Source organism: Scomber japonicus, chromosome 8 (assembly GCF_027409825.1).
Source record: "Scomber japonicus isolate fScoJap1 chromosome 8, fScoJap1.pri, whole genome shotgun sequence".
NCBI classification, from domain to species: Eukaryota; Metazoa; Chordata; class Actinopteri; order Scombriformes; family Scombridae; genus Scomber; species Scomber japonicus.
Window position 1 is genome coordinate 31699099 of NC_070585.1, and position 23591 is coordinate 31722689.

At 37.7% G+C, this 23591-nt stretch overlaps 1 protein-coding gene across 1 annotated transcript in view; it reads left to right on the forward strand.

Moving 5' to 3' along the window:
• Positions 1–12721: 12721 nt before the first annotated feature.
• Positions 12722–23591, forward strand: part of LOC128363215 (protocadherin-1-like) — a 36694-nt gene continuing 25824 nt past the window's right edge. Inside the window, exon 1 of the mRNA XM_053324160.1 lies at positions 12722–13821. The gene's annotated coding sequence lies outside the window, so the exon portion shown is untranslated. The remainder of the gene's footprint in view (positions 13822–23591) is intronic.

Here is a 23591-nt window from a genome sequence, read left to right on the forward strand (position 1 = left end):
AAGGGAGGGAGAAAGGAAAAGAGGAAGGGAGGAAAGAAGAAGGGAAGGAACGGAAAGAAGAAAGGGAGGAAGGAAGGCGGGGAGGGAGGAATGAAGGAAGGACAGAGGAAAGAAGGAAGGAAGGCAGGAGGGATGGAGAAAGGAAAAGAGGAAGGGAGGAAAGAAGGAGGGAAGGAAAGGAAAGAAGTAAGGAGGGAGGGTGGACAGAGAGAAGGAGGAAGGAAGGAGAGAATGAAGGAAGGAGAGAAGGAAGGAAGGGAAGGAAGGAACAGACAGAGACTAAACGGTATCGACAATGTTGTTTTCTGCTTTGATTTAACTCACTGTCCGTGCCAGCCGGGTGGGGCTTATTTACACAGAGCGTCAGTCACACAGTCACAGACACGTATGACCTCGACTGTGAGCTTCAATTAATTAATATGTGAGGTTAATCTACTTTCATTTTTTGTGTCGACCAACAGCCGGCCGCCATGACAGGTCTGACCTAGAGAGTAAAAAAAGAACCCTCCTCCCTTTACTGAAGAAACACTGAGACAGGAGTCAATAGTCTGTATCGTCCTCCCGGGTCAAATTGACCCCCGTCTGTTTTGACTGTTCCTTCTTTCTTTCCTTCCTTCCTTCCTTCCTTCCTTCCTTCCTTCCTTCCGTCTGTCTGTCCTTCATCCCTCCCTCCTTCTCTCTTTCTTTCCTTCCTTTCTCTTTCCTCCCTTCCTTCTTTCCTTCCTCCATCCCCCTTCCTTTCTTCCTTCCTCCCTCCCTCCCTCCTTCTGTATTTCTTTCCTCCCCCCTACCTTCCTTCTTTCCTCTGTCCTTCCTTCCTTCCTTCTTTCCTTTCCTTCCTTCCTCCCTCCTTCTCTTTTTCTTTCCTCTCCCTTACCTTCCTTCTTTCCTCTGTCCTTCCTTCCTTCCTTCCTCCCTCTTTTCCTTTCTCCCTCCCTCCCCCTTCCTTCTTTCCTCCCTCCCACCTTCCTTCTTTCCTCCGTCCTTCCTTCCTTCCTTCCTTCCTTCCATCTGTCCTTCCTCACTCCCTCCTTTCCTTCCTTCCTCCCTCGTTCTCTCTTTCTTTCCTCTCCCCTACCTTCCTCCCTTCCTTCTTTCCTCTGTCCTTCTTCCCTCCCTTCCTCCCTGTTTTCCTTTCTCCCTCCCTCCCCCGTCCTTCTTTCCTCCCTCCCACCTTCCTTCCTTCTTTCCTCCGTCCTTCCTTCCTTCCTCCCGTCCTTCTTCCCTTCCTCCCGTCCTTCTTTCCTTTTCTCCTTTCCTTCTTCCCTCCTTTTCTTCCTTCCTCCTCCCTTGTTCCTCCCTCCTTTCCTTCCTCCCTCCTTTTCTTCCTTCCTCCCTCCCTCCCTCCCTTCCTTCTTTCCTTTCCTCCCTCCCTCCTTTTCTTCCTTCCTTCCACCCTCCTTTTCTTCCTTCCTTCCTTCCTCCCTCCCTCCTTTCCTTCTACCCTTCTTCCTCCCTGAACTAAAACTGAGCTTTTAGTCCCTCCTTTCCTTCTTTCCTCCTTCCTTCCTCCTCCCTACATTCCTCCCTTCCTCCCTTGACTCGAGGACAACAGGAGGGTTAAACAGACTATGTGAACTTCTCTCCGTCATTCAGCACGCTTCTTTCTTTAACACTTGAGAGCATTTTTTTGTCCAGCTTTCAATAAACTCAGAAAAATGCCACTAAAGTGCAGAAATAGAGAGAAAGAAAGAAAGAAAGAAAGAAGGTTGGAGAGCTATTGTTACCGTCTCATAACGCTGGTATTTCATCTCAAACATACTTCTGGTGTCACTTCTCTAATGTGACCTGGACTCAAGATAATGTAGAGTGATTCTTGCATTATGACCTGAAGCTGTTGTCCTCGAGTCAAGGAAGGAAGGAAGGAAGAAGGAAAGGAGGGGAGGGAGGGAGGGAAGGAAGGAAGAGAGGGAGGAAGGAGGGAAGGAAGAAAGGAAGGAGGGAGGGAGGGAGGGAGAAAGGAAAAGAGGAAAGGAAGGAAAGAAGGAGGGAAGGTAGGAAGGAAAGGAGGGAGGAAGAAGGAAGGAAAGGAGGGAGGAAGAAGGAAGGAAAGAAGGAGGGAAGGAAGAAAATGATTGAAGGGAGGAGGGAGAAAGGAAAAGAGGGAAGGAAGGAAAGGGGGAGGGAGGAAGGAGGGAAGGAAGAAAGGAAAGAAGAAAAGGAGGGAGGAGGGAGAAAGGAAAAGACGAAGGAAGAAAAGGAGGAGGGAAGGCAGAAAGGAAGGAAAGAAGGCAGGAAAGAGGGAGGGAGAAAGGAAAAAAGGAAAGGAAGACGGAGGGAAGGAAGGGAGGAAAGAGAAGGAGGGAGGGAGAAAGGAAAAGAGGAAAGGAAGAAGGAAGGGAGGAAAGAGAGAAGGAGGGAGGGAGGAAGCACAGACGGAAGGAAGGAAGGAAGGGAAGAAAGATGGAACAGTCAAACCAGACGGAGTCAATTTGACCCGGGAGGACGACAGGAAGCTTAAAACTTTATTATTTCTGCATGTTGTGCCTTTTTTATTATTAAAGTGAAAGTGGATTCATGCAACATCTTAATATATTTAAATTACTACAAACTAATTAACACATAATAAAATAACAGGGGTCAAAGGAGCGCTGATATTTACTTACACAATACCCATAATGCTTTGGGGGAGGTCAATAAGGGCTCTGATACTAAATGCCCCCCCCCCCCCCTCCCCAGGGCCTCTTAATAGGAAAACCAACCGTGTACTTTAGTTAAAATATATAAAATAATACTCTGTGCCTGCGGCTCCAAACACCAACTGTAAAATATGTTTTATGTTTTATTAAATCTTCATTTAAGATTTAAAATAAAGATGCATTGAGTAGAAGATAAATTTACCTAGGATTATTATATCTTCCATTTCCATCCTAGAGAAAAAAAAACTACTGATTGTTTTTATAATACTTCATCATCTTAGTGAGCAGTCTGTTCCTTCCTTCCTTCCTTCCTTCCTTTCTTCCATCCTACCTTCCCTCCTTCTTTCCTCTGTCCTTTTTTCCTTCCTTCCTCCTTTCCTCTTTTCCTTTCTCCTTCCCTCTTTCCTTCCTTCCTTCCTTCCTTCCTACCTTCCCTCCTCCTTCCTTCCCTCCTTCCTTCCCTCCTCCTTCCTTCCTTCCTTTTCTTCCTTCCTTTCCTTCCTTCCCTCCTCCTTCCTTCCCTCCTTTTCTTCCTTTCTTTCCTTCCTTCCCTCCTCCCTCCCTCCTTCCTTCCCTCCTTTTCTTCCTTCCTTCCTTCCTTCCTACCTTCCCTCCTCCTTCCTTCCCTCCTTTTCTTCCTTCCTCCCTCCCTCCCTCCTTCCTTCCCTCCTTTTCTTCCTTCCTTTCCTTCCTTCCCTCCTTCCTCCCTCATTCCCTCCTTCCTTCCCTACTTTCCTTCCTTCCCCCCTCCCTCCCTCCTTCCGTCCCTCCTTTTCTTCCTTCCTTTCTTCCTTCCCTCCTACCTCCCTCACAGGAATGGGAGGATTGATCATATATTATCAGGATACAGGTGTTTTTGTTTTTTCCATGACCTGAATAAATGACTTTTTTCTTTAACCTACAATCTTTGCTTGCCACACCTGGACCGAGTCACAGGGTGATGAAACAGCACATTTATTTTTAGAGTATTTTCAGAGGTCGCTTTTATGCACTTTTCTCAGGTCCTACTTTCTGAGCTTGTGGAAACCTTTTTTTAATTGGATCTGTTTAACTTTTTTAGCCATAAAAGTTTTGTGACAGAAGGAAATGTATGAGCTGGATAATGTGTTTCTTTTTTATTTCTTTTTGTCTTTTATCTTACTGTAAGCAAATAAAAGGACAAGTTCACAATGTTTCAAGCCTGTAAGGAGCTTAAATTAATATTTGAAGGAAAGGAGGAAGGAAGGTAGGAGGGAGGGAGGAAGGATAAAAGGATGGGAGGAAGGAAAGAAGGACAGAGGAAAGAAGGAAGGGAGGAAGGAAGGAAGGAAAGGAAAGACGGGAGGAAGGTAGGAGGGAGGGAGGAAGGATAAAATGATGGGAGTAAGGAAAGGAAGGGAGGAAGGAAAGGAAGGAAGGGAGGAAACAGTTAAAACAGATGGGGTCAATTTGACCCGGGAGGACGACAGGAAGGTTAAAAACATGTTCTTTCTTTGCTGTAATGATTCCTCCTGTTCATACTGACCATTAGAAGATCCCTTCAAAATAAACTTACAATGGAAGTGATGGAGGATGAAATCCACAGTCCTCTTTCTGTTTGAAATAAAATGAATTTAAAAGTTTAATCTGAAGCTAAAATGAAGCTTCAGCGTCCAAATGAGTCAAATCTTCATCTTCTATGTTTCAGCGTTACAGTGTTTTTAGTATCAAAGTCTTTCTTTTTCCACCATTTAGTCCTCCATCACTTCACATTTAGGGGAGGGAGAAAGGAAAAGAGGATAGAGGAAAGAAGGAGGGAAGGTAGGATGGAAGAAAAGGAGGGAGGGAGGTAGGAGGGAAGGAAGAAAAGGAGGGAAGGGGGGACGGAGGGAGGAGGGAGAAAGGAAAAGAGGAAAGGAGGAAGGAAGGAAAAACGGACAGGAAAGAAGGAGGGAAGGTAGGATGGAAGGAAGGAGGGAAGGAAATAAGAAAGGAAGAAAAGGAGGGAGGGAGGGAGGAGGGAAGGAAGAAAAGGGGGGAGGGAGAAAGGAAAAGAGGAAAGGAGGAAGGAAGAAGGAAGGAGAAAGGAAAGGAGGAAGGGAGAAAGGAAGGAAGGAAAGGAGGAAGGAAGGATAGGAGTAAGGAGGGAAGGTAGGATGGAATAAAGGAGGGAGGGAGGAGGGAAGGTAGGAAGGAAAGAAAGAGGGAGGGAGAAAGGAAGACAGGAAGGTGTATCCTTATATGATAATAGTAATATTTTGAGCTCATCAATCCTCCTGTTCCTGTGAGGGAGGTAGGAGGGAAGGAAGAAAGGAAGGAAAGAAGGGAGGGAAGGACTCATCAATCCTCCCGTTCCTGTGAGGGAGGTAGGAGGGAAGGAAGAAAGGAAGGAAGGAGGGAAGGAATCAATCAATCCTCCCTTTCTCTGTAATTAACTAAAAAAAAGTACAAACTGCTATTTACAGAGACCTGATTATCCAAGCGGGAAAGTAGAGACAGTAAATATCACTCAAGAAATGTCAAGCGAAGAAAAAAAAAGGGGGGGGGGGGGGGAAGAAGAGAAAAAAAAAGAAATCCACTTAGAGACTGATATTTAATGTTTATAAGTCTCCGGAGAGTTAAATAGAAATTACATTGCTAATCAGGGAAAGTGAAGGGATGGATGTGATAATTGGATTATCTCTGTGACAAAGTAAAGATAAACTGTCGAGCAGCACAACTGTTGAAATGAGTACGTTACAGAGCTAATTACAAATGAATGCATCAGTAATTGTAATTTAATGATATGACACTTTGCAAAGCGGCCAATACTGAAGCATGGAAACTCTTATTTTTATACTTTGAGGACATTTATGTTGATAACACTTCTTTATTTTTTGGGGGGTAAAAAAATACTTTTTTTACAATGTCATATAAGTAAATTATATTTAACCCTCCTGCAGGTCAAGGAAGGAAGGAAGGAAGAGAGGGAGGGAGGAGGGAAGGGAGGGAGGGAGGGAGGAAGGAAAGGAAGGAAGGAAGAGAGGGAGGGAGGGAGGGAGGAAGGAATAGAGGGAGGGAGGGAGGAAGGAAGGGAGGAAGGAAAGAATGAAGGGATGAAGGAAGGAAGGAAGGGAGGGAGGAAGGAAGGAAGGAGGGAGGGGGAAACTATTATTACACTAGTGTACTATACTATTATTATTACACTAGTGTACTATACTATTATTACACTAGTGTACTATATTATTATTACACTAGTGTACTATACTATTATTATTACACTAGTGTACTATACTATTATTACACTAGTGTACTATATTATTATTACACTAGTGTACTATATTATTATTATTACACTAGTGTACTATATTATTATTACACTAGTGTACTATACTATTATTATTACACTAGTGTACTATATTATTATTACACTAGTGTACTATATTATTATTATTACACTAGTGTACTATACTATTATTATTACACTAGTGTACTATACTATTATTATTACACTAGTGTACTATACTATTATTATTACAGTAGTGTACTATACTATTATTATTACACTAGTGTACTATACTATTATTACACTAGTGTACTATACTATTATTATTACACTAGTGTACTATACTATTATTATACTAGTGTACTATACTATTATTACACTAGTGTACTATACTATTATTATTACACTAGTGTACTATACTATTATTACACTAGTGTACTATATTATTATTACACTAGTGTACTATACTATTATTACACTAGTGTACTATACTATTATTACACTAGTGTACTATATTATTATTATTACACTAGTGTACTATACTATTATTATTACACTAGTGTACTATACTATTATTACACTAGTGTACTATACTATTATTACACTAGTGTACTATACTATTATTATTACACTAGTGTACTATACTATTATTACACTAGTGTACTATACTATTATTACACTAGTGTACTATACTATTATTATTACACTAGTGTACTATACTATTATTACACTAGTGTACTATATTATTATTATTACACTAGTGTACTATACTATTATTATTACACTAGTGTACTATACTATTATTACACTAGTGTACTATACTATTATTACACTAGTGTACTATACTATTATTATTACACTAGTGTACTATACTATTATTATTACACTAGTGTACTATACTATTATTACACTAGTGTACTATACTATTATTATTACACTAGTGTACTATACTATTATTACACTAGTGTACTATATTATTATTATTACACTAGTGTACTATACTATTATTATTACACTAGTGTACTATACTATTATTACACTAGTGTACTATATTATTATTATTACACTAGTGTACTATACTATTATTACACTAGTGTACTATATTATTATTATTACACTAGTGTACTATACTATTATTACACTAGTGTACTATACTATTATTATTATACTAGTGTACTATACTATTATTATTACACTAGTGTACTATACTATTATTATACTAGTGTACTATACTATTATTATTACACTAGTGTACTATACTATTATTATTACACTAGTGTACTATACTATTATTATTACACTAGTGTACTATACTATTATTACACTAGTGTACTATACTATTATTACACTAGTGTACTATACTATTATTATTACACTAGTGTACTATACTATTATTACACTAGTGTACTATACTATTATTATTACACTAGTGTACTATACTATTATTACACTAGTGTACTATACTATTATTATTACACTAGTGTACTATACTATTATTATTACACTAGTGTACTATACTATTATTACACTAGTGTACTATACTATTATTACACTAGTGTACTATACTATTATTATTACACTAGTGTACTATACTATTATTACACTAGTGTACTATACTATTATTATTACACTAGTGTACTATACTATTATTATTACACTAGTGTACTATACTATTATTATTGCACTAGTGTACTATACTATTATTACACTAGTGTACTATACTATTATTACACTAGTGTACTATACTATTATTACACTAGTGTACTATAATATTATTACACTAGTGTACTATACTATTATTACACTAGTGTACTATATTATTATTATTACACTAGTGTACTATACTATTATTATTACACTAGTGTACTATACTATTATTACACTAGTGTACTATACTATTATTATTGCACTAGTGTACTATACTATTATTACACTAGTGTACTATACTATTATTACACTAGTGTACTATAATATTATTACACTAGTGTACTATACTATTATTACACTAGTGTACTATATTATTATTATTACACTAGTGTACTATACTATTATTATTACACTAGTGTACTATACTATTATTATACTAGTGTACTATACTATTATTACACTAGTGTACTATATTATTATTATTACACTAGTGTACTATACTATTATTATACTAGTGTACTATACTATTATTACACTAGTGTACTATATTATTATTATTACACTAGTGTACTATACTATTATTATTACACTAGTGTACTATACTATTATTATTACACTAGTGTACTATACTATTATTACACTAGTGTACTATACTATTATTATTACACTAGTGTACTATACTATTATTACACTAGTGTACTATACTATTATTATTACACTAGTGTACTATATTATTATTATTACACTAGTGTACTATACTATTATTACACTAGTGTACTATATTATTATTATTACACTAGTGTACTATACTATTATTATTACACTAGTGTACTATACTATTATTATTACACTAGTGTACTATACTATTATTACACTAGTGTACTATACTATTATTACACTAGTGTACTATACTATTATTATTACACTAGTGTACTATACTATTATTACACCAGTGTACTATACTATTATTACACTAGTGTACTATACTATTATTACACTAGTGTACTATATTATTATTATTACACTAGTGTACTATACTATTATTATTACACTAGTGTACTATACTATTATTATTACACTAGTGTACTATACTATTATTATTACACTAGTGTACTATACTATTATTACACTAGTGTACTATACTATTATTACTCTAGTGTACTATACTATTATTATTACACTAGTGTACTATACTATTATTACACTAGTGTACTATACTATTATTACACTAGTGTACTATATTATTATTATTACACTAGTGTACTATACTATTATTATTACAATAGTGTACTATACTATTATTATTACAATAGTGTACTATACTATTATTACACTAGTGTACTATACTATTATTACACTAGTGTACTATTATTATTACACTAGTGTACTATACTATTATTACACTAGTGTACTATACTATTATTACACTAGTGTACTATATTATTATTATTACACTAGTGTACTATACTATTATTATTACAATAGTGTACTATACTATTATTATTACAATAGTGTACTATACTATTATTACACTAGTGTACTATACTATTATTACACTAGTGTACTATACTATTATTACACTAGTGTACTATACTATTATTACACTAGTGTACTATACTATTATTACACTAGTGTACTATACTATTATTACTCTAGTGTACTATACTATTATTACACTAGTGTACTATACTATTATTACACTAGTGTACTATACTATTATTATTACACTAGTGTACTATACTATTATTATACTAGTGTACTATACTATTATTATTACACTAGTGTACTATACTATTATTATACTAGTGTACTATACTATTATTATTACACTAGTGTACTATACTATTATTACACTAGTGTACTATACTATTATTACACTAGTGTACTATACTATTATTACACTAGTGTACTATACTATTATTACTCTAGTGTACTATACTATTATTATTACACTAGTGTACTATACTATTATTATTACAATAGTGTACTATACTATTATTACACTAGTGTACTATACTATTATTACACTAGTGTACTATTATTATTACACTAGTGTACTATACTATTATTACACTAGTGTACTATACTATTATTACACTAGTGTACTATATTATTATTATTACACTAGTGTACTATACTATTATTATTACAATAGTGTACTATACTATTATTATTACAATAGTGTACTATACTATTATTACACTAGTGTACTATACTATTATTACACTAGTGTACTATACTATTATTACACTAGTGTACTATACTATTATTACACTAGTGTACTATACTATTATTACACTAGTGTACTATACTATTATTACTCTAGTGTACTATACTATTATTACACTAGTGTACTATACTATTATTACACTAGTGTACTATACTATTATTATTACACTAGTGTACTATACTATTATTATACTAGTGTACTATACTATTATTATTACACTAGTGTACTATACTATTATTATACTAGTGTACTATACTATTATTATTACACTAGTGTACTATACTATTATTACACTAGTGTACTATACTATTATTACACTAGTGTACTATACTATTATTACACTAGTGTACTATACTATTATTACTCTAGTGTACTATACTATTATTATTACACTAGTGTACTATACTATTATTACACTAGTGTACTATACTATTATTATTACACTAGTGTACTATACTATTATTATACTAGTGTACTATACTATTATTACACTAGTGTACTATATTATTATTATTACACTAGTGTACTATACTATTATTATTACACTAGTGTACTATACTATTATTATTACACTAGTGTACTATACTATTATTACACTAGTGTACTATACTATTATTATTACACTAGTGTACTATACTATTATTACACTAGTGTACTATACTATTATTATTACACTAGTGTACTATATTATTATTATTACACTAGTGTACTATACTATTATTACACTAGTGTACTATATTATTATTATTACACTAGTGTACTATACTATTATTATTACACTAGTGTACTATACTATTATTATTACACTAGTGTACTATACTATTATTACACTAGTGTACTATACTATTATTACACTAGTGTACTATACTATTATTATTACACTAGTGTACTATACTATTATTACACCAGTGTACTATACTATTATTACACTAGTGTACTATACTATTATTACACTAGTGTACTATATTATTATTATTACACTAGTGTACTATACTATTATTATTACACTAGTGTACTATACTATTATTATTACACTAGTGTACTATACTATTATTATTACACTAGTGTACTATACTATTATTATTACACTAGTGTACTATACTATTATTATTACACTAGTGTACTATACTATTATTACACTAGTGTACTATACTATTATTACTCTAGTGTACTATACTATTATTATTACACTAGTGTACTATACTATTATTACACTAGTGTACTATACTATTATTACACTAGTGTACTATATTATTATTATTACACTAGTGTACTATACTATTATTATTACAATAGTGTACTATACTATTATTATTACAATAGTGTACTATACTATTATTACACTAGTGTACTATACTATTATTACACTAGTGTACTATTATTATTACACTAGTGTACTATACTATTATTACACTAGTGTACTATACTATTATTACACTAGTGTACTATATTATTATTATTACACTAGTGTACTATACTATTATTATTACAATAGTGTACTATACTATTATTATTACAATAGTGTACTATACTATTATTACACTAGTGTACTATACTATTATTACACTAGTGTACTATACTATTATTACACTAGTGTACTATACTATTATTACTCTAGTGTACTATACTATTATTACACTAGTGTACTATACTATTATTACACTAGTGTACTATACTATTATTATTACACTAGTGTACTATACTATTATTACACTAGTGTACTATACTATTATTACACTAGTGTACTATACTATTATTATTATACTAGTGTACTATACTATTATTACTCTAGTGTACTATACTATTATTATTATACTAGTGTACTATACTATTATTATTACACTAGTGTACTATACTATTATTATTACACTAGTGTACTATACTATTATTATTACACTAGTGTACTATACTATTATTACACTAGTGTACTATACTATTATTATTACACTAGTGTACTATACTATTATTATTACATCATTTATTTATCCTTATTTTGTCATGTGGATAGTTATACATGTGTGTTGACTGTGAATTAAGCTGCTGTAATCTATCTATCTATCTATCTATCTGTATAATGGTTATATCCTAATAAAAAACTAAATAAAGTGACAATATGTGTTATAGAATATGCTTTATTTCTTTATGAATGACGCATTTGGATTAGCTTTCTACTACTAAGCAGATCGACCAAACATTGAGGCAACCATATGCAAAAAAAAAAAAAAAAAGCCCCCCCGACCATAATCCATATGTGTTATATGTAATATTATAGTACGGTACAGTAAGCTGCTTTTGGATAACAACCTCCCTCCCTCCCTCCCTCCATCCTTCTCTCCACCACATGCTGCTCCATGTTCATATACCTCAGGCACCGGGCGGAACAACAGTCATAATGTCGAATAAATATCACTATATTTCACACAATACACTCTTTATTTTGTTATATATTTCCCCTGCTGCTCTTTTTGCTTTGCACAGTGGCGGCAGGAGGAGGAGGAGGAGGAGGAAAGAGCAAGGAGAATAAAAAAAAAAGCCTTGCACACCTGAGCTCGTGCGGCTGCTTCTGCTGCTGCTGCTGCTTGCACTCAACCCCGTCACGTGCCATTTGTCGCCTGTAGGTGGCGCTCAGAGCGCGAGAGACAGCTCCTGCCTACCTCTCTGTGGCGCGGACGGAGCTGTGGGGAGGGGAGAGAGACGTAGGGATATAGCAGAGAGAGAGAGAGAGAGAGAGAGAGAGAGAGAGAGATGTATTTACTGTATATTAAGGTGGAAATAGAAGGAAGAGAAATCCGACAGTTTTGAGGGTTTCGACCATTTAAATCTTGCGAGTATGTGAGTGTGTGTGTCATCCCTTTAACCACACGTACTCTCTCTTTTTATTTGATTTTTTTTAAGGTGGTGCACGATCGGACCTGTGGCTCCGAGCTGCTGCTTTATAGGTCTTATAGTCACAGTTTAAATGCTTTAAAAACAGGGGAGGGGGGAAAAGACACATAAGCACCTGCTCCGGTTGCGCACAAAGTCGCCATATCTGCTTTGTAATAAAATAATAAATAAATATAAGGTAGAAAATGTTGGGAAATCCATGATGAAGAGTTGTTGTTGGGGTGGATGCTCGCTCCGCCCCCCCCTACCCCTCTCTCGCTCTCTCTCTCTCTCTCTCTCTCTGCTGGTTTAGTGTATAGAGAGTGTATGGGGAGGGAGGAGAGAGAGAGAGAGAGAGAGAGAAGCGAGAGAGCGCAGTCGTTTGGATTCACTCCACTTTCTCATCACAAGCAGTGCAGACCTGCTCCGTGTTGGACCGGGAGGCGGACAGAGTTTGTAGCGGGAGAGTGGTGACCGGGCATCGGGGTGGAAACTAACCGGACGACCGCTAACTGGCAACTCCCGGACCTTAACCGGACCTAGTGGGGTTTTTTTTTTTTTTTTTGCTTGGGTTGATTTTTAACCGTTTTTTTTTTCTTTTCTTTTTTTTTTATATACATTTTTTTCCTCTCTAGTGCCGGTGCTCCGTCCGCTTACACCACCACCTCCACCACTAACCACCACCACTACCTCTCCATAAGCGTGCCATCATCAGCGGAGGATGCTGCTGTCGGTACACGCCGCCCGGTGGTAACATTCACCCCCTCCAAGAAGGAGTAGCAGTGAGTGAGTGAGTGACCCCCCCTCCCCAAATCCTCCTCCTCCCATCCACCGCCCTCCCTCTCTCTTCCCCCCCACCAACACCACCCCTGTCCGGACGGGTCTTCCCCCGGCTGGGCTCCAGCTCCAGCCCGTTTCCCCCGGAGAGAGAGAAAGAGAGAGCAGAGAGAGAGAGAGAGAAGAGGAAGGACCGCCGGCTTGACTGGTCACGACAGTAAAAGTGGACATAAAAAAAAATTGTGAGAGGAATAATTGCCCTACTGGATTGTTTTGATTGGTTTGAGGTGTTTTTTCCCCCAGCGTTGTGGATTTTTAATTTCGGGTTTTTTTTTCTGGAGGTGTGGAAAAGCTCCGTCTGGGTACCGAGGAGGAGCGGAGCCTATAGCCGGGCTGGAGCGCTCAGAGCTGGGGAACCGCGCGGCTCACACCCGGTCCAGGTAGGAACTTCCACAGACTCACACATCTACGCAAAATATCACCACCATCTGATTTTTATTCATATGCACAAATTATATAAAACGATTTAAAACATTTTTCATCAAAAATACCCAGATGCACAGACGTCCAGGTCAGTCTGCTGCTCTTTAGGAGACGCTTTACGCACGAGAACAGGGCGACTATAGTCACTTTATTTCCAATTTCGCCTGGATGAGCACTTATGCTTTAATTTAAAAAAACACACACACATACTCGATGGAGGATAAATCTCTGAAGGCACACAGGCGTTTGTAACGATCGATCAGCTGTTTTTTTTTAACACACTTGTTGGTAAAATAAACCGATTTGATGTTCATATTCAGCGTCTAATCTCCTCTGATTGGTATTTTACCTATATTACACTACAGTGCTATTGATCCGTATCGATCCCCCTCCGTCCTAAACATTACCTCCACGTCTGTCAGTAATAAAATACAGCTTCCTGTGGGTCACTCTGGGTTTCCTAACCTCTCTTGGAAACTGAAAAATCACTACAGTAATCCTGTATAATGCATTTCAGTAGGGGGAGTACAGTATGTGCACCATTCCCTGTGGTGCATATAGGAGCATCAACACAGTTGGGTGTCATTATGGCTCCATCTGAGGCTTTAAGAGTTCTGCAGGGACTCCCAGTGTATGGACAATGGCAATAAATACAAATACAAAAAGAAGAAAGCTCGTCCTTATAATCAGAGGTTTGTCTTCCCACTGTAATATTAGAGCTAATCTTCCTTCGGGGACTCATGGGGCTGCTTAAAGCAACAATACAACAGTCCATTCATCTGAGGCTGCTCATAAACCAGTCACACAGGCGAGGGAGCACATATCTCCTCTCCATATCTATTCCTCTGTAAACCTTCACACAACACCTGAGGCCTCTTGGGCACCTGTAGCGTCAAATTTAACACCCCTTCCCTTCATATTTACCCCCCCCCCCCCCCCCCACACACACACACACAAACACACACAGACACACAGATACCCTCCCCTACTTGAAATGAGCGTTTGCTGTGTGTTGTGTGTGTGTTGTTAACATGAGCTGAAATCCAAATAAAGGCGTTGTGAGTTTCAGGGTAAACTGTAAAAAAAAAAAAAAAACACAAAGTGGACGAGGAGGGCAGGTGTATGATGAATGTCCTCGGAGTCGAGTGTGTGTCAGTGTGTGTGTGTGTGTGTGTCAGTGTGTGTGTGTGTGTGTGCGTCACCACCAGGGAATCCAGTCCGTCCGGTCCCTCCAGTCTCCGGCTTACCAGTCCTCCTCCTTCCTTCTGCTGTGCCGGAGAGAGAGAGAGACAGACAGACAGAGAGAGAGAGGGAGAGGGAGAAAAAAGAGGGAGGGTGGGCGTCCGACCTGCTCTACATGATAGAGAGAGGGAGACGGAGAGGGAGGGGGGGGGAGAGGAGGGGGAGGGAGGGTGTGGGAGTTGGGTATTTACATGCAAACTGCATCTGCCTTTCCCTGACAAGAGAGTGAGCTTTAGTAGTAAAAAACGCTGCCGCCACCTCCATTGGTACGCTGTTAAACTTCTCCTCATCTTCCTCATCTGCTTGTGTTTCATATAAAAGCGGCAGTAGATAGATATGTGGGGGGGATGGGGGGTGGAGGGGGGCCGTGTATGTGTATGTGTCTCTATTCCCCTACACTTAACCTTTGACCTCGTTCCCATATTTCAACACGCTCCTTATCATTTGTCGGAGGGAAACACTCCTGACTTTTAAAAAAAGGGCTCTTCATGCACCGTGCAGCTCGACGTGATGAACGGAGACGCTGCAGAGCTCAGCTGATGTCTCGTTGGGGTTTTATGGTGCAAACGTGAATATAAATCTCTAAAATCTCCCCAAAAAATAGACGTAGCCGTGTCTCTTTTATGAGCTTTAAAATGACATCTTTCCTTTTTATCATTGCTCCTGAAGCCTCTGAGGTTCAGCTGCTGTCAAACTCTCATTCCTGCCACTTGTAAATGTATATTGGGGGTTTATTTTGCAGCTCAAGTGGAGATACTCTCACTGAGGTTTGCGGCCAGTTTGGACGGTAACCCTCGGGGCCGTCACCCGAGCCGCGGCGGGCGCCGAGGGGCGAGGTCTGAGGTCGGGATTCCTCTCTGCCTCCTCTAATTTGGAGGAGTTATCCGTCTAAAGAATTTTTGGACCAGATGAAACAAAGACAAACGTCACGGTTATCCACAGGCTCGGCGGGGAAGACGGCAGGGGTGGAAGTGGAGGATTAGTCAGCGGGGAGAGGAAGAGGATGAAATGAAGAAGAAGGAAAAATAGAGAGGAGGAGGAATAGGAGGAGAGGAGAGGAGGAGGAAGGGAGGGAGGGAGGGAAAGAGAGGTCGAAGAGAGTCCGTTCTGCACATTTCTGCGTAAAAATTGGAGATCTGAGCGAGCTGTGTTGTTAATGCCCGTCATTAAAATGGGAGCTGGGAGAGTGGAAATGGGTTTGGTGTGTGAAATGGAAACACACACACACACACACACACACACACACACACACACACACACACACACATTCACATCTTCACTCTGCAGAGAAAAGGAGCGTCCACGCTTCTGATTTAACAGTTTTCACGGCAGGTTTTTCCCCTTTTTTCTCTTTTTTTTTTTCTTACTTCAGGTGTGACAACAAGCCGAGTGGGCCGAGAATGAGGAAACCTAAAAAAAAAAAAAAAAAAAAAGTCGTCTCGTTAACTCACACAAAAAGAAACGATTGTATTGTCAAAAAAAAAAAGAAAAAAAAGAAAAGATGAATAGATGCTTTTTCACCTCCAGCCGATTATGACTCAGCTGATTATTGGTTCAAACGGGTTCGTCTTCTTTCATGACGACACCTCGCTCCTCGCTCTTTACACTAGCTCAAGTTTTTCACCTGTAGATGGAAAAATAACCAAATCTGTCTCTTTTAAATCAACTAACTGACTAAATCATATATATCTGGAAGCAGTGACTTTTACATCTATTACACAACTCAATCTTTTTTAAAGCTTCTAACTCCTTTAAATAAACACACACATCTCCCTCTGATCCCTTTAACTTCATGATTTACATTCTCGTTGTGTCATTTGAGCCCTGAAGGGGAGAAAGTGTCTCATATTTCACAAGAGAATTAAAAAAAAATGCATATTATAGTATCTGTTAACCCTTTAAAAAAAAAAAAAAAAGAAGATATTTATTTAAGGATCTCTTGAAGGAAAAACTGGAATCAATGTAAGTGGACCAACGATAGATCTTCATTATGTAATTACCCTCAGGAAGGAAATGAAGATTATACATATAGCTAAATGAGCAAGGACGACATCATCATAATCATCTAATTACATTTCAAGTGTAATTTAATTCATTGTTCTGTATCCGGCAGTTTTTTCCATTCGTGGAGGTTTTTAATGGCACAAGACTCTTAACTTATAGATAATAGAAAATACATTAATATTGAATGTGTAGATGTTTTATATGAGAGACTCTATGAGGATGAAGAGTGTGGAGAATGAGGAGTTAGATATGATGTAACATCGGTGTCGTAGTTACAGGCTGAGAGCAGCAGAGTCTGACCTGATGGTGGTGCTAGATGAAGCTTTTATTTAATATCAGAGAAGCTTTTTCTAAATTAGTGTAAAAATGAAACCCCAAAAAAAAATGAGATGATTTTGCTTTGGATCAGATTTAAAAAGCAACGTTCTCTCTCCTTTTTTCCTTCTGTGATGTGCCATATATTTACGGGAGGGAGGGAGGAAGGAAGGAGGGAAGGAGGGAGGGAGGGAGAGAGAAAGAAGAAGGGAGGAAGGAAGGAAGGAAGGAAGGAAGGGAGGAAGGAAGAAGAAGGAAGGAAGGGAGGAAGGAAGAAGAAGGAAGGAAGGAAGGAAGGAAGAAGGAAGGGAGGAAGAAAGAAGAAGGGAGGAAGGTGGGAGGGAGGGAGAAAGGGAAAGAAGGAAGAAGAAGGAAGGTAGGAGGGAGGGCGGGAGAAAGGAAAAGAAGAAGGAAAGAAAGAGCTGGAAAGCTGACGGAAAGAAAGAGAGAAGGAAGGAAGGAAGGAGTTAAGGAAGGAAGGAAGGAAGGAAGGAAGGAGGGAAGGAAGGAAGGAAGGAAGGAAGGAAGGAAGGAGGGAAGGAAGGGGCAGCCTATAAATCTGGAGGCATGCATCTAAATCCTTAAACTCAACCTGAATCCCTCCTCACTCCAAACCAGCCGGAAAGCTACAATGACTTAATATGACGTCATGATTTTTATATAACTTTGATTTAAAGGGTTAAAAAAAATCACTAAAATCACTAAAATCACTAAAATCAGAATTAAAATCATCCTGAAGGAGCCGTAAAACCCTCCACAGGTGGTTTGATTAGAATCGCTCCTCGGCTCCTCGGTCCTGATGACGGACAGACGGACAGATGGCTCGTCGTTTCCGGCCGTAAACCAGACTAAAAGCATCTTTATTGACTCAACACTACATCGCTGTATTGATTCCTCTGTGTGTGTGTGTGTGTGTGTGTGTGTGTGTGTGTGTGTGTGTGTGTGTGTGTGTGTGTGTGTGTGTGTGTGTGTGTGTGTGTGTGTGTGAGGTTAAAGTCAGTTACGTGGTTTGAAACGCGGGTGTATAAAATGACATTATAAAGCATCCGTTACTGTTTTAAATGATCTTAAATGAAATCAGCTGTTATTTAAAGAATGTCGACCAACACTTATTTTCACTTTACTTCCTTTTTTACCCTCAATTATCAAACAAAAATGAACATTTCCATCATAATTTCATCTGTAAATGTCTTTAAATGTTGAATATATTCCATTTAAAGTGATTTATAATATACATAAGTATTATTTGTTATGTTAAGTATATATATAATATCAATTATTAGAGGGGCTCTGTGTCAAAATGTAGCTGTAAGACTTAAATAGTTATAGTTATAGTGTATAAAATGTTTTAAAAAGCTGATTATTATTCACTTAAGGCCCATTTTATCATATTCAGATGACCAAAGGTCAAAAAGTATTACAGAAAATGAGAAATAATCACATTTTAGAAGCTGATAACGGCTTTAAAATGACTAATTGTTCATTAAAAAATCATAATTTCATCTATAAATGTCTTTAAATGTTGAATATATTCAGTTTAAAGTGATTTATAATATACACAAATAAACAGAACTGAGAAGCAAGAACCAGCAAATGTTTGATAATAGATTATTTGTTAGAAATTTCAACCACAAAAGTACAATATCAACTATAAGAGGGACTCCAAATGTCAAAATGTAGCTGTAAGACATCAATAGTTATTATTTATATTAAGATAATTTGTCATAAAGTTGAGTTTCGGTGTATAAAATGTCATAAAATTGTGAAAAAAGCTGATTATTATTCACTTAAGCCTCATTTTATCATATTCACATGACAAAAAGTCAAAAAGTATCATGGAAAAATGAGAAATAATCATATTTTAGAAGCTGATAACGTCTTTAAAACGATTTAAAATGAGGGCCAGATCATTAAAAAGATGGTAGGAAGGAAGAGAAGTCAAGAAGGAAGGAAGGAAGGAAGGAAGGAAGGAAGGAAAAGAAGACAGGACGGAAATATAGAAGTAAGGAAGGATAGATGGAAGAAAAGAAGGAAGTAGGAAAAGAAGACAGCAACGAAAGATGGAAGGAGGAAGGAATGAAAAAAAAACAGGAAATAAGGAAAAAAGACAGGAAGGAAGGAAGGAAGACAGGAAGGAAAGTGGGCCGGATTGGACCCCTTGGCGGCCCAGTTCTGGCCCACGGGCCGCATGTTTGACACCCCTGTTCTATAGAGGAAGTCATCACGGCCATGCTTATTATTAGTATTTCTGCTGTCTTATTGGACTCAGGGCCCGATTGTGATGACATCATAACTGATTCCGTAACCATGATAATGACATCATAACTGATTCCGTAACCATGACGATTTTACTGTCTTTTTTTTTTTTTTAGCTCTAAATATTTCCTTTTTAAATCGATTCGAGCTGCAGTCGGATGATTTTAAAGTGTGATCTCGGTGATTTTTTTTTTTATTTGTCCCCGTGCTCTTGCCGTAGCGCTGACATGTGGAATAAAAATATGTTGTTGTGGATTTAAAAAAAAAAAAAAAAAAAACAGCGTTCGGGTTCGACTGATCTTTACTTCATACCAGCCTGCTGTTCATCTGCCATCCACTCCCATAATCCCCTTCTGCTGCTGCTGCCGCTGCTGCTGCTGCCAGAGGATCAGTGTGTGTGTACATGTGTGTGTGTGTGTGTGTGTGTGTGTGTACATGCATGTGTGTGGGTTTGAGGTTAGACAGCACTTCCTGTCACAAAAAAAGGTCACCAGTTTGATCCCCGAACCGGTCAGATTACTGCTGCAGTGCCTCGGAGCAAGATATTCAAGGCTAGTGGAGTCGTCCCGGAGTCATGAATAACAGGATGAACAACATCACCACCCCCCCCACCACCACCACCGCTACCACCGAAACCATTAGCACCATTATGAGTCAGCGTCTGTAAATCTACATTTTCCTGTCTGACAGTAAATCGTGAAGCAGCAGCATCATCAGCAGCGTCAGCGTCAGTTGTCACTTGTCATGCAGCTCGTGGTGCGTTCGAGGACCCACAGGAAAAAAAAGAAAAGTCATGTTATTGTCATTTCCTATTTATTTAAGAGGCGTGGGTGCGTTTTATAAGCTGTGACTGAACACCTGCTGCCTGCCTGCCTGCCTGTGTGTGTGTGTGTGTGTGTGTGTGTGTGTGTGTGTGTGTGTGTGTGGGGAGAGGCTGGAGGTGTGTTACAAGGTTTCAATTAGTAAGTATTAATTATATAACTGATGGTGGTTTTTTTTTTAATGTGAGTAGTTGTGTAGTTAATGTAAGTGTTACTACATCTATTTTACTTTAGATTAAGAATAGTTTTACTCAGTTTTTTTAATTTAATTTGATTTATTTAAAAGAAATACAGCTTTAAACACAAGTGTAAACTAGCTAGGTGGCATCTGACCCTAACCACATATATCTTAAATTAAATCAGCACTTATTTTCACTTTACTTACTTTTTTTACCCTCGATTGTCAAACAAAAATGAACTTTTCCATCATAATTTCATCTGTAAATGTCTTTAAATGTTGAATATATTCAGTTTAAAGTGATTTATAATATACACATGTATTATTTGTTAGAAATTTGAACCACAAAAGTACAATATGAACTATTAGAGGGGGCTCTGAGTCAAAATGTAGCTGTAAGACATCAATAGTTTTTATTTATATTAAGATAATGTGTCGTAAAGTTGAGTTTCAGTGTGTAAAATGTCAGAAAATTGTGAAAAAAGCTGATTATTATTCAGTTAAACCTCATTTTATCATATTCAGATAACAAAAAGTCAAAAAGTATAACAGCAAATTAGAAATAATGACATTTTAGAAGCTGATAACGGCTTTAAAACGACTAATTGTTCATTAAAAAAATCATAATTTCATCTATAAATGTCTTTAAATGTTAAATATATTCAGTTTAAAGTGATTTATAATATACATAAGTATTATTTGTGAAGAATTTCAACCACAAAAGTACAATATCAACTATAAGAGGGAGTCAAAATGTCAAAATGTAAGACATCAATATATCTTTAGCCGAGCTGGAGCTGTGTAGTGTGGAAAAGCTCCATTACACAACTTGTGAACAACTGAGTGCAAAACTGGAGAAACCGGGTCTGTCTTCTTTCTCGATGACGGTCAGATTTGTCATTTGGTGTAACTTCTCTGGATGAATATAAAAAAGTTTAATTTGAGTTGAACACTTTGTCCAAACGTCTTATTTTGGCGCATACAGGTGGTGTCAGGAGGCAGAGAGGGCGGCAACAGTTGGCTGCTGAATCTGAATAGGGAGGGTGTGTGTGTGTGTGTGTGTGTGTGTGTGTGTGTGTGTGTGTGTGTGTGTGTGTGTGTGTGTGTGTGTGTGTGTGTGTGTGTATGTGTGTGTATGTGTGTGTGTCTGTGTGTGTGTGTGTGTGTGCTAATCTGGATCAAACAATGGTAGTGAATAGAGTCATTAGAGTAATCCCCTTTGTGTGCTGCAGGGTTGGTGGAGGGACCACACACACACACACACACACATACACTCACACACACACACACACACACACACACACACACACACACACACACGGCCGGACTGTCCAAAGAGAGCCCACCTCGACCAAGAACATCCTGTCTCCTCCTGAGATCTGAACACATCAAAGCATCTTTTGATTTGATTTTCTATGAGGGAGAGTGTGTGTGTGTGTGTGTGTGTGTGTGTGTGTATCTCTGTATGTGTGTGTGTGTGTGTGTGTGTATCTCTGTATGTGTGTGTGTGTGTGTCATATTAAATTCAAGCCAGGTTCAGTATGTGCTGGACATTCTGGTTACTGTGGTTTATATGATACACACACTCCACACCACACACACACACACACACACACTACACACACTACACACACACACACACACTACACACACACATACCTATGAGGCCGAGACAGAAACTTTCAGAACTGGTTCCCAGTTTGGCCAGCAGCCACCAGCCTCTTAGTTGCCAGTAGTTGGCAGAGTAGTCGTCATATTTTAATGGTGTGTAATTAGTTTTGTAATGTCTCTTTGTAATTATTGAATATGTTCATGTAATTAAAAGTGATCCCAGGAGCTAGTCAAGCTTTTATTTTTATAATAACACAGATGATGGACTGGTCCACTTTAAATGGACTGGACTCAACAGGAAGTAGCCAGAAAGAGAGAGAGAGAGAGAAAATAAACAGATGTAGTGTGGGATGAGTACTGCCAATATTTACACTACATATATTATATTAGAGAGTTTTAGAGTCTCTTGTCAATTTGAGAAATTAAAGTGATTAAATGTAAAATGTTGTCTTAACAAAAGGCTGCTCAATTAATCCAAATTTGATCGTGATTACGATTTAGGGGCCAAAAATTGAGGGGAAGCGTTTTTTTATAATAATGAGATACTGCTCAATAATAATGGTTTTATTTTGAAAAGCTTAGACAGGAAGTGGCTGCAGCTCCATTAGTTTAACAGAAGTTGAAATACACCGCGAAATGTTTTAACCGTGAATAAAAGTGCAGAGTTTCCAGTCTGCGTCAGATGATGCATTTTATTTTGAAAAGCTTAGACAGGAAGCCGCTGCAGCCACGTTAGTATGACAGAAGATGAAACACGCGGCGAGATGTTTTTAACTGTAAATAAAAGTGCAGAGTTTCCAACCTGCGTCAGACAATGTACTTTATTTTGAAAAGCTTAGACAGGAAGCCACTGCAGCTCTGTTAGTGTGTTTTAACTGTAAGTAAAAGTGCAGAGTTTCCAGCCTGCGTCAGACGATGCTGAGTTTACTGACTAATTATTAAAAAACCAGGAAGTGACGTGTGAACTGTCGCCATGGTAACCAGCTCATCACTAATATCTCTGCACATTTATCTGCCGTGTGTAGCGTTAAGCGGCAGATAAAAACGCTGCTGCTAGGAAGAGAAAATTAATTAAGAAATGTCCCAAACTTTCAAAATAAAATACATCCGTTTAACAGGAAATGTCAAAATAAAATATACCCCCCAAAATAATACATGGTAAATAAAACCAACATGCACTATAATGATGTCCTTTACAGTTACACAACTATTTCCTGTTTGTGCTACAGAACCAAAATGGCGGCCGTGCTGCACAGTTTCCTTACTTCTCAGTTTGAATGATGCACTCACATACTCAGAT